The following is a 10,904-nucleotide window of genomic DNA, read 5'->3' on the forward strand; positions in this document are numbered from 1 at the left end:
AAATAAAAAGTGTGAGGGGGGGATGGGGAGGAGCTAGAGGTAATTTTGTTTTTTTTTTTCTTTCTTTACTCTTTTTTTCTTTTAGGCTTTTTTCTTTCACATTTTTTACACTATTCCTGGGGAAATAAATAAGAGTGACAACTTTAAAAAGTCTAACTTATCATAAGGTTGTCCCACAAGGATAAGCCAAAACCAAACTAAACCCAGCACCCTCAAGTCGATTCTGACTCATAGCAACCCTATAGGACAGAGTAGAACTGCCCCATAGAGTTTCCAAGAGGCGTTTGGTGGATTCGAACTGCCGACCCTTTGGTTCGCAGCTGTAGCACTTAACCACTATGCCACCAGGGTTTCCTGGAAGGATAAGAGATACCCCTTAATGATAATGGATATCATTAAATAAATTTGCTATTTTCCAGAAGAGATTGTGGAAAATGAAGTAATGACATGCAGTGGTCTCTTCTCACTGATGAGAGTTTTAAAGTTCTCCAAACCTGGTTTTGTCATTGCACAAACACTACTTCTTTTATTTGTACTTGTTCCAAAGATTACTTGCTGATACTCCATGGTTTGGAGCGGTGTGAACGGTTAGTGTGCTTGGCTACTAACCGAAAGGTTGGAGGTTTGAGTTTGCCCAGAGGTGCCGCGAAAGAAAGGCCTGGTGCTCTATAGCCACTGAAAACCCTATGGAGCACAGTTCTAGTCTGACACACAGAGGGCCACCATGAGTTGAAACTGACTTGATTGTAACTGGTTTTTGTTTAGTTTCCCCAGCCAAGAGAAATGTATCCCCTGCGGAGGACCTTGCCACCTTGCCTTTTGCTGGGTGTATAAATTCGTGTGCTCATAAGGACCAGGAAGGCAACATCAGTGTGTGAGCCAGAGGAAGTGTAAGGCAAAATCCAGCTTTCAAATTCCAAACTTTTAAAACACAGAGCCAACTAAAGAGAACTCTCCTGGATTTGAGCTCCGGACAAATACGCCTACAGACCCCAGTGGCAAAGTGATCTTTCTAAATTGCAAATCAGGTCATATCAAGACTCTGCTTAAAGATGTCCTGTGGCTCCTGGATGCCCACAGGATAAATATAAATTCCTAGGTAGACAAACAAGGCTCCCGCCTGCTTCTGCAGATTCACAGGCAGCCCTTTCCCCTCACTCTCCTCCTGTCCCACATAATCTGAAATCCAACTATACAGTTACATAAACCAAGTACATGCCATCTTGGTTTTACACATCCTGTTTTGGCCTCCCCTTCCCATCACTTTTAATAGGCAAACTCTTACTCATTCTTTAAGACAAAGAATAAATGTCCTGTTAGACCAAGGTTTCTCAAAAGTTTTGGTCTCAGGACCTCAATACACTCTTAATAATTATTGAGGACTCCAAAAGCTTTTCTCGACATGATTTATATCTGCTGACATTTGCAATATTGAAAATTAAATCGTCTATTTATTAATTCATTTAAAAAATAATAAATGCACTATGTTAACATAAATAGCATATTCTTATAAAAATTAACTATTTTTCCACAAAACATATTTAGTAACAAGAGTGGCATTACGTTTTTGCAATCTCTTTGGTGGCTGGCTTAATAGAAGACAGCTGAATTCTCATATCTACCTCTGTACTCAATCTGTTGTGATAGGTTGTTTTGGTTAAAGTGTATGAAGAAAATCACGGGCATCAGTATTCTAGTCACTGCAAAATTACCTCTTCTTTTGGTAGAGGTCTATGAAATGGTTTTGGGTGAGTTATTCTCTTAGTACCTGATTACCTCTGTGTGAACGGATTATTCACCTCCATAATTCATTTTCTCAAATCTTTGGGCCAGATATGTTTCAAAACTCAGATTAAAATAAAAATAAGACAATGATAATATTGAACATATGCCATATATAAAGCCCTCCACAGTGTCTACAACAGCCCTTCATAATCAGACATATTAGTATTTCTACAACAAAATGTATAAATATTCACCCTAAACGGGGTTCATGCTACCATTTGCTGCAAAATCAGTTATGGAAAAAAAACTTGATTTTCTGAGCTTTTGGGATTTCAGAATTGCAGAGAAGGACTGTGGACCTGTTTTGGGCTTTGGGCTAGGAGAGCTGGGACCCAGCCCTGTCTGGTAGTCACCTCACCAAGGAAATTGGCCAGCAGAAGCCAGTTGGCCTCTCTGGGACACCTCTCTTCAGCTGGACATTCTACAGATAGGCTGCACAGGGCTCGTCCCCTGTAGGTGAGAAACCACTAATAGCCTTGAACCACAAGCCAAAAAAGAAAAAGATGACGGGTTAGATGCAACTCCGGTATAGTCTTTGCCGGATGGAGTCTGAGCAGGCAGCATTAAGTGGTGAATAATGGTAATTAAAACGCCCACAGCAGTTTCTCAGGCCCTTCCTCCTGTGGGGAGAGAAAAAAAAAAAAAACCCTACCATGAGGCAGCTCTCATGTTGCTGTGTATGCCTAAACACCCAATGGCCGGATTTATTAACTTCATATCTTTTAGCGAGGAGTTCATGTCAGACCTACCGCAGGCCTAAAGATGGCTCCTGCTGGGCCCCCAATATGAGGACAAACGGTTAGGCTAAAAGTGCCAGCGCAGTATGAATCGGCCTAAATTAGGCCGGGCCTAATAACCCGTTTACTAACACCTGTATTAGTTCTCTATCACTGGGGTGAACTGCTGTCGGACAAGCTGTAATCCCATAAGCTTTCATTTGCATATCCCTCATTAACTGATTAAAACTCGAAGAAGGCAGTTTTCTGCAGCTGGTGAGCCCATTCCTCTACACTGCCTGCCTGGGTGGCTTTGGTGATGAAGTCATGGGGGTGTGAGGTTTACATGTATGGAAGGGATTAAGAGTATTAGAATTCGTGTGAGCTGGTGTTGCCATATTCTCTCTACTGGAGCTCAGTAATTGGTTGGGAGGAGAAATGGCAGACCCATTAGTTTTGTCTGTTTACTCAGGAGCAGGGTGCTAGAGATTCAATTTTGCTTTCTTTGGCTCCCTCGCCTTTGTGAAGCGGGCTGCTTTGTCTCTTCTGGCCCTGAGCACCTCTGGACACCAGCCCTGCTAAGGCGATTCAGCCACAAAGAAGAGACGTTGGTGACTAGGGGTCTGGGGAGGAGAAAATGCAGCCCTGACTCAAGTACTACTTGAAGGCAACCCAATCCCGCCTAGTCCAATCCTGGGATAGAGAGCAAGAGATAATTGAAATTTATAAACACTTCTGGGGGCTTTTTAAAATTATTTTATTAGTTCTCCATGTTCGGGATTAACAATCCTCAGCATCAAACACACCGCAGGCTCCTCATTTGGGAAATGAGTGGTTAGACGTTTCGGAGACTTCACAAAGCCGTTGTTGTCTGCGCTGGGTTTGCATAATTTTCACAGGTGAAAAATAACCAGGAGAAAAAAATCCATTTCCTGTGCTGTTTGGACAGCTGGAGACACAGCCCCTCATGCTTGATGATGTAAGGGATACGCCATTGTCTTGCCCCTCACCGCGACAATGCTGGCCCACTAATGTCGTTAACAAAACCCCACTGGGCAATCCTGAAAACTTTAAAGCTGAACATTGTCTCCAAAGTGTATGGGGGCACACAGACAGGACGATGTTTATTCATCAGCAGAGCTGGGGTTTGCAAAGCCGGGAGATGAGGACTCGTACCAGTAAGCAAGGAGCGAAGGAAAATGTGGACTGATCCCAAGGCCAGAGCTTGAAACCAGAGAATGAAGTGGGGGAGGAGGACGAGGACTTGGGAATTTTCCTTTTCTTTCCTAAAAATATTAGAGAAATAAATTAGAGAAATAGAGAATAGTATTTCAACTCACTTTGATTCTGTGAAGATTTATTTTGTATTTTCAATTTGCTTTATTAAAAGCCACAGCGCCCCCACAAAAAAATTCTGAAAGTGAAACCTACTGTGCAAGTAATTTTATCACTTACTGAAAGATTCTCTTGTAACCTGGTTTGTATTTTTAAATGTCTGTAATGAAGGCACAGTTTAAAACGCTCACCAAGTGCATGTCAAAGTTTCTAAGTTAGGTCATTTGCTGCGTTTTTAAGTGAAATCATTCTGCAAAATTAAGGAATTCAGATGAGACTGTCACAAGCAATCGCAAAAGAAACAGCGATACCAGCCTCTGTAAAAGGGTTCCCACAGCAAAGACAGGATGAAACTTGTAAAAACAAGACAAACAAAAACGCAGACAGAAAAACACTCTATGGATACATTTATAAGACAAACAGTCCTTGTTACCTTTCCATTTCTATCTCCCTCCGCCTTGATTATTGTGATGATTTTTTTCTACTTCTGTTAACACTGTTAGTAAGCGCAACTGAATCCCCAGCTAACATTTTGAGCCCCTACTCTGTGCTACATACAGGTAAAGATGTTTACCTGTGTGTTATTGACTATGCAAAGGCATTTGACTGTGCAGATCACAACAAATTATGGACAACATTTCAAAGAATGGGAATTCCAAACATTTAATTGTTGCTTATAAGGAACCTGTACTTAGACCAAGAGGCAGTTATTCTAACAGAACAAGAGCACACTGCGTGGTTTAAAGTCAGAAAAGGTGTGTGTCAGGGCTGTGTCTCCTGACCAAACTTATTCAATCTGTATGCTGAACAAATAATCCTGAAAAAATGGACTATATGAAGAAGAATATGGCATCAGGATTGGAGGAAGACTCATTAACCACCTGTGATATGCAGATAACACAACCTTGCCTGCTGAAAGTGAAGAGGACTTGAAGCACTTACTAAGATGAAAGATCACAACCTTCAGTATGGATTACACCTCAATACAAGGAAAACAAAAATCCTAACAACTGGACCAACAAGCAACATCATGATAAACAGAGAAAATATTGACGTTGTCAAAGATTTCATTTTACTCGAATCCACAACCAAAGCCCATGGAAGCATCAGGCAAGAAATCAGAGGATGCATTGCATTGGGCAAATATGCTGCTTAAGAGATGTCTTTAAAGTACTGAAAAGCAAAGATGTCTCTTTAAGGGCTAAGGTGCACCTGACCCAAGCCATGGTGTTTTTAATTGCCTTATATGCATGTGAAAGGTGGACAGTGAATAAGGAAGATGGAAGAAGAATTGATGCCTTTGAATCATGGTGTTGGTGAAGAATATTGAATATACCATGGACTGCTAGAAGAACGAACAATTCTGTCTTGGAAGAAGTACAGCCAGAATACTGATTAGAAGTGAGGATGGAGAGACTTCGTCTCACATACTTTGGATTTGTCATCAGGAGGGACCAGTCCCTGGAGAAGGCCATCATGCTTGATAAAGTAGAGGGTCAGCAAAAAAAGAGGAAGACCCTCAATGAGATGAACTGATACAGTGACTGCAACAATGGGCTCAAACATAGCAATGATTGTGAGGATGGTACAGGACTGGGCAGTGTTTTGTTCTGTTGTACACAGGGTTGATATGAGTCAGAACCAACCTGATGGCACCTAACAACAACAACTCTCTGTGCCATGTTTAAGTTGGAGTTAGAAAGAGGCTCATCCAACAAAGTGTGCAAGATTTAAACCACAGCCTGGCATTTTTTTATTAATTGAACTTAATTAGTGGGCACTAAGGGAAATCTGATCAGAAAGATCATGAGGAAAAGGGAATAGAAAGTTTTATGCAGGCTCATATAATGATTCATGGAACCAGAGATTCATGGTATCTCAAGAATAGGAGGAACCTTCGAAGTCCTCAAGTCCATTCACACAACCAACACTCTAAATCTCCTCCTAGCAAAATTTCAGTATAACTACTTACCTGTTCTAGGCACTTGTGACTTATTATGTTCTAAATTTTTGTAATCCTGATCTACAAGTTGATCTTTCAGTCACTTTGCATTTTCTACAAGCTTATTTTTACATAATATAGCCTTCATGGAAAACAGTGTAACATTGTTTGAGCACCTATTTACTATATACCAGCTGCTAAACACACAGTGGGGTCCCTGGGTGGTACAAAGAGTTAACATGCTTGGCTGCTAACCAAAAGGTTGGAGGTTCAAGTCCATCCAGAGGCACCTCAGAAGAAATGCCTGGTGATCTACTTCCAAAATTATTAGCCATTGAAAACACTGTGGAGCACAGTTCTACTTCGACATGCGTGGGGTTGGCAGGACTCGAAATCAACTCAATGGCAACTGGTTACTGGTTAAACATGCAGTATTCTGTGAAGCGAGAATAAGTATTCTCATTTGTAGATAATGAAATGGAGGCTCAAGGAGGCTAAACAAGTTACTCAAGAACACATAGTTGCTAAGCAGATGAGACCCCAGGTCTGATCTCTTGCTACACAATTACATAATAAATCAAACACTGTGATTTAAAACAACAACCCTTTTACTATCTCTCATGATTCTGTGGCTTGGCTGGGAAATTGTGCTGGTCAGGGCTGGCTTGACTGGGACTAGATGGTCTAGGATGGCCTCACTCACACAGCTGGGCCCCCGCTGGGATGGCTAGGCCTCTCTCCATGTAGTCTCTCCTCCCTAAGGAGGATAGCCTAGCAAAGACATGTTCACGTGGCAGCAGCCTTCCAAGAGAGCTAGCTTAAACACAGCAAGGCCTGCTAAGGTCAAGGTTCAGGACACGTTTCACTTCTCTTGCATTCTATTGGTCATAGCAAGTCACAGGGACAGCTCAGGTTCACAGGGTAGGAAAATAGACTCCACTTTGTGATGGAAGAAGCTGCAAATAATTTTTGGCCATTTGCAATTGAACACATGGTTTGTGGCCAGAGCCTGTGCTCTTAATTCTGGAGCCAGTCTGTGTTCAAATCTTGGCTTTCCTAGTTGTTAGGTGTGATACCTTGGGAAAGGTACTAGCCTCTTCCCCCTTCTGCGAGGACCTGTAAAATGAGAATAATAACAACCACCTTATAGGGTGGTTATGAGAATTGAGTAGATATATGTGAAGCACTTAGTATACAGCCTGGTACAGTCAGCACAATGTAACTGTCAATCAGCACAATATAACTGCTTGTGACTTTTATTATTGTTGTTATTATTAGCCCATATATTGTACAGCCTACCTTAATATTTGTTGTTGTTAGTTGCCGATTCCGACTCATGGCAATCCCACGTGCTACAGGGTAGAACTGCTCAATAGGATTTTCTTGACTGTAATTTTTTTTCTTTTTTTTAATACTTTTTATTGTGCTTTAAGAGAAAGTTTACAAATCAAGTCAGTCTCTCACACAAAAATTTATATATACCTTGCTACATACTCCAAATTACTCTCCCCCTAATGAGACAGCCCACTCCCTCTCTCCACTCTCTCTTTTCATGTCCATTTCACCAGGTTCTAACCCCCTCTACCCTCTCATCTCCCCTCCAGGCAGGAGATGCCAACATAGTCTCAAGTGTCCACCTGATCCAAGAAGCTCACTCCTCACCAGCATCCCACTCCAACCCATTGTCCAATCCAATCCACATCGGAAGAGTTGGCTTTGGGAATGGTTCCTGTCCTGGGCCAACAGAAGGTCTGGGGGCCATGACCAACCGGGTCCTTCTAGTCTCAGTCAGACCATTAAGTCTGGTCTTTTTATGAGAATTTGGGGTCTGCATCCCACTGTTCTCCTGCTCCCTCATGGGTTCTCTGTTGTATTCCCTGTCAGGGCAGTCATTGGCTGTAGCTGGGCACCGTCTAGTTCTTCTGGTCTCAGGATGATGTAGTCTCTGGTTCATGTGGCCCTTTCTGTTTCTTAGGCTCATAATTGCCTCGTGTCCTTGGTGTTCTTCATTCTCCTTTGATCCAGGTGGGTTGAGGCCAATTAATGCATCTTAGATGGCTGCTTGCTAGCGTTTAAGACCCCAGATACCACTCTTCAAAATGGGATGCAAAATGTTTTCTTAATAGATTTTACTATGCCAATTGACTTAGATATCCCCTGAGACCATGGTACCCAAACCCCTGCCCCTGCTACGCTGGCCTTCGAAGCATTCAGTTTATTCAGGAAACTCCTTTTCTTTTGGTTTAGTCCAATTGTGGTAACCTTGCCTGTATTGTGTGTTGTCTTTCTCGTCACCTAAAGTAGTTCTTATCTACTATCTAATTAGTAAATTCGCCTCTTCCATCTTCCCTCCCCTTCTCGTAACCATCAATGAATATTTTCTTCTCTGTTTAAACTATTTCTCAAGTTCTTATAATAGTGGTCTTATACAATATTTGCCCTTCTGCAACTGATTAATTTCACTCAGCATGTCTTTCAGATTCCTCCATGTTATGAAATGTTTCAGATTCATCACTGTTCTTTATAAATGCGTAGTATTCCATTGTGTGAATATACCATAATTTATCCATTCATCCGTTGATGGGCACCTTGGTTGCTTCCATCTTTTTGCTATTGTAAACAGTGCTGCAATAAACATGGGGGTGCCTAGATCCATTCATGTAAAGGTTCTTATTTCTCTAGGATATATTCCAAGGAGTGGGATTGCTAGATCCTATGGTAGTTCTATTTCTAGCTTTTTAAGGAAGCACCAAATCGATTTCCAAAGTGGTTGTACCATTTGACATTCCCACCAGCAGTGTAGAAGTTTTCCAATCTCTCCACAGCCTCTCCAACGTTTATTATTTTGTGTCTTTTGGATTAATGCCAGCCTTGTTGGAGTGAGATGAAATCTCATTGTAGTTTTGATCTGCATTTCTCTAATGGCTAATGATCATGAACATTTCCTCATATATCTGTTAGCTACCGGAATGTCTTCTTTAGTGAAGTGTCTATTCATATCTTTTGCCCATTTTTTAATTGGGTTATTTGTCTTGACTGTAATATTAATGGACGCAGATTGTCAAGCATTTTCTTAACGTTTATTGTATGCTAAGAGATGGGAACACAAAACAAAGGAGTTGCGTGGAAAGGATTTAATATTTATTTACCAACTATTTATGTTGGCTCTGTGATGGGTGGTTTACATAGAATATTTAATTTTGTTCTTCTGAGAATCCAGCAGGGTATGTGTTATTCTCCTTAATTACAAGCCAACAAAGGTGAACAAGACATGGTCTCTGTTATGGGTTGATTTGTGTCCCCTAAAAAGCTAGGTTTAAATCCTTACCCCTGAAACCTGTGAATGTGACCTTATTAGGAAATAGGTTCTTTGCAGATGTAATTAGTTAAAAAAAAAAAAAAATTAGTTAAGTTCACATAAAATCATACTAGAATTGGGTGGGCCCTAACCCAATATGACTGGTGTCCTTATAAAACAGAAGAGACATAGAGACAGAGACAGAGCTAAGACAGCCGTATGAAGATACTGCATACACCGGAGTTATGCTGCCACAAGCCAATGAATGCCTGGGACTACCAGAAGCTGAAAGAGCAAGGACGAATCTCCCACCAAAGCCTTTGGAGAAAGCATGGCCCTGTTCAAACCCTGAATTCAGACCTCTAGGCTCCAGAACCATGAGAGAGCACGTTTCTGTTGTTTCACACCACTCAGTTTGTGGTACTTTGTTACAGCAGCACTGGGAAACTAACATAGTCTTTTTTCTCAAAATGCTCAAACTCCAGTGTGGTGAACATTACAAAAAAATAACAATTGTTTGGTTATATCACAAGATACATAAAGTATTAACTCACTGGAGCTCAAAAGGTTTTCTGTCATCCCTAAAACCCAAAAACCAAACCAAACCCAGTGCCATCAAGTTGATTCCGATTCATAGCAACCCTGTAGGACAGAGTAGAACTGCCCCATAGAGTTTCCAAGGAGCACCTGGCGGATTTAAACTGCCAACCCTTTGGTTAGCAGCCATAGCACTTAACCACTATGGCACCAGGGCTTCCTTGTCATCCCTAGAGCAAAGAATTTAAGCATCAGAGAGGTCACACGGCTAGGACGGAGAAGAGTTTGGACTAGGACTGGTGTCTTCAGATATCCCGCTCAAGGTTTTCCCATGATGGCCCTATGTCTCTCTTATTTAAATCAGTCGTATGAGGAGGAAACAGATCCCTAGAAATTACTGAGAAAAACTAGATTAGATGAAGGCAGAACAGCTAAATGAAGCATAATATGAATTCTAACTCCCCCAGTTGTTTGCTGAAATCATTTTTGGAAAGGGTATGCCCATTAAGCTGATACAGCAATGCTAATGTACCATGGCCTTCTCTGGACCAGAGTTATAGCTTCATTCACAAAGGTAAACAGTTGCATTGCTAGTTTGGAGAATAATCAGGTCACAGATGCAAAACATTAATCAAAGACTAGGATGGAACACTACTGGAACAGCTCTAGAAAACCCATGGATCCCCTGCTTAATTCAGGGTTGCTATGGCTCCCAGCCAAGGACAGATTGGCACATGTGGCCTCCTGTTGCACAGTGGAGGGGACCAAGACAAGCCATCAGCAAGAGCAGGGGTTAGAGTTGGAAACACTTGGTTTTGATCCTGGTGGCTCTGCCACTTACTAGTTGTGCTATGTTGGGCAAGTTCTTCACTCTGTGAATCTTGGTTTTCTAATCAGTTATAAGAGTTGCTTCCTCAGATGACTGCTGTGAGGACTGAGTGAGATACTGTGCTTAAAGTGCTTAGCACAGTGCCTGGCACATGGTAAGCCCTTCTTATTGGAGACGAATGAATTGGTAGTATTGGAATGAGGAACCCAGGAATGCCCAAATCCTGCCCTGCAACCACGCCTTCATTTGAGGGAGCTAAAAATATGGGGAGCAATAACCCGAAACCCATTGCCATCGAAATGATTCTGACTGATAGTGACCCTATAGGACAGAGTAGAATGGCCCCATAAGGTTTCCAAGGAGTAGCTGGTGGATTCGAACTACCAGCCTCTTGGTTAGCAGCTGGTCTCTTAACCACTGCGCTACCAGGGCTTCATGGGAGGCCATAGCAAATGGAAATAG

The sequence above is a fragment of the Loxodonta africana genome, chromosome 7 (genome assembly GCF_030014295.1).
Source record: "Loxodonta africana isolate mLoxAfr1 chromosome 7, mLoxAfr1.hap2, whole genome shotgun sequence".
NCBI lineage: Eukaryota > Metazoa > Chordata > Mammalia > Proboscidea > Elephantidae > Loxodonta > Loxodonta africana.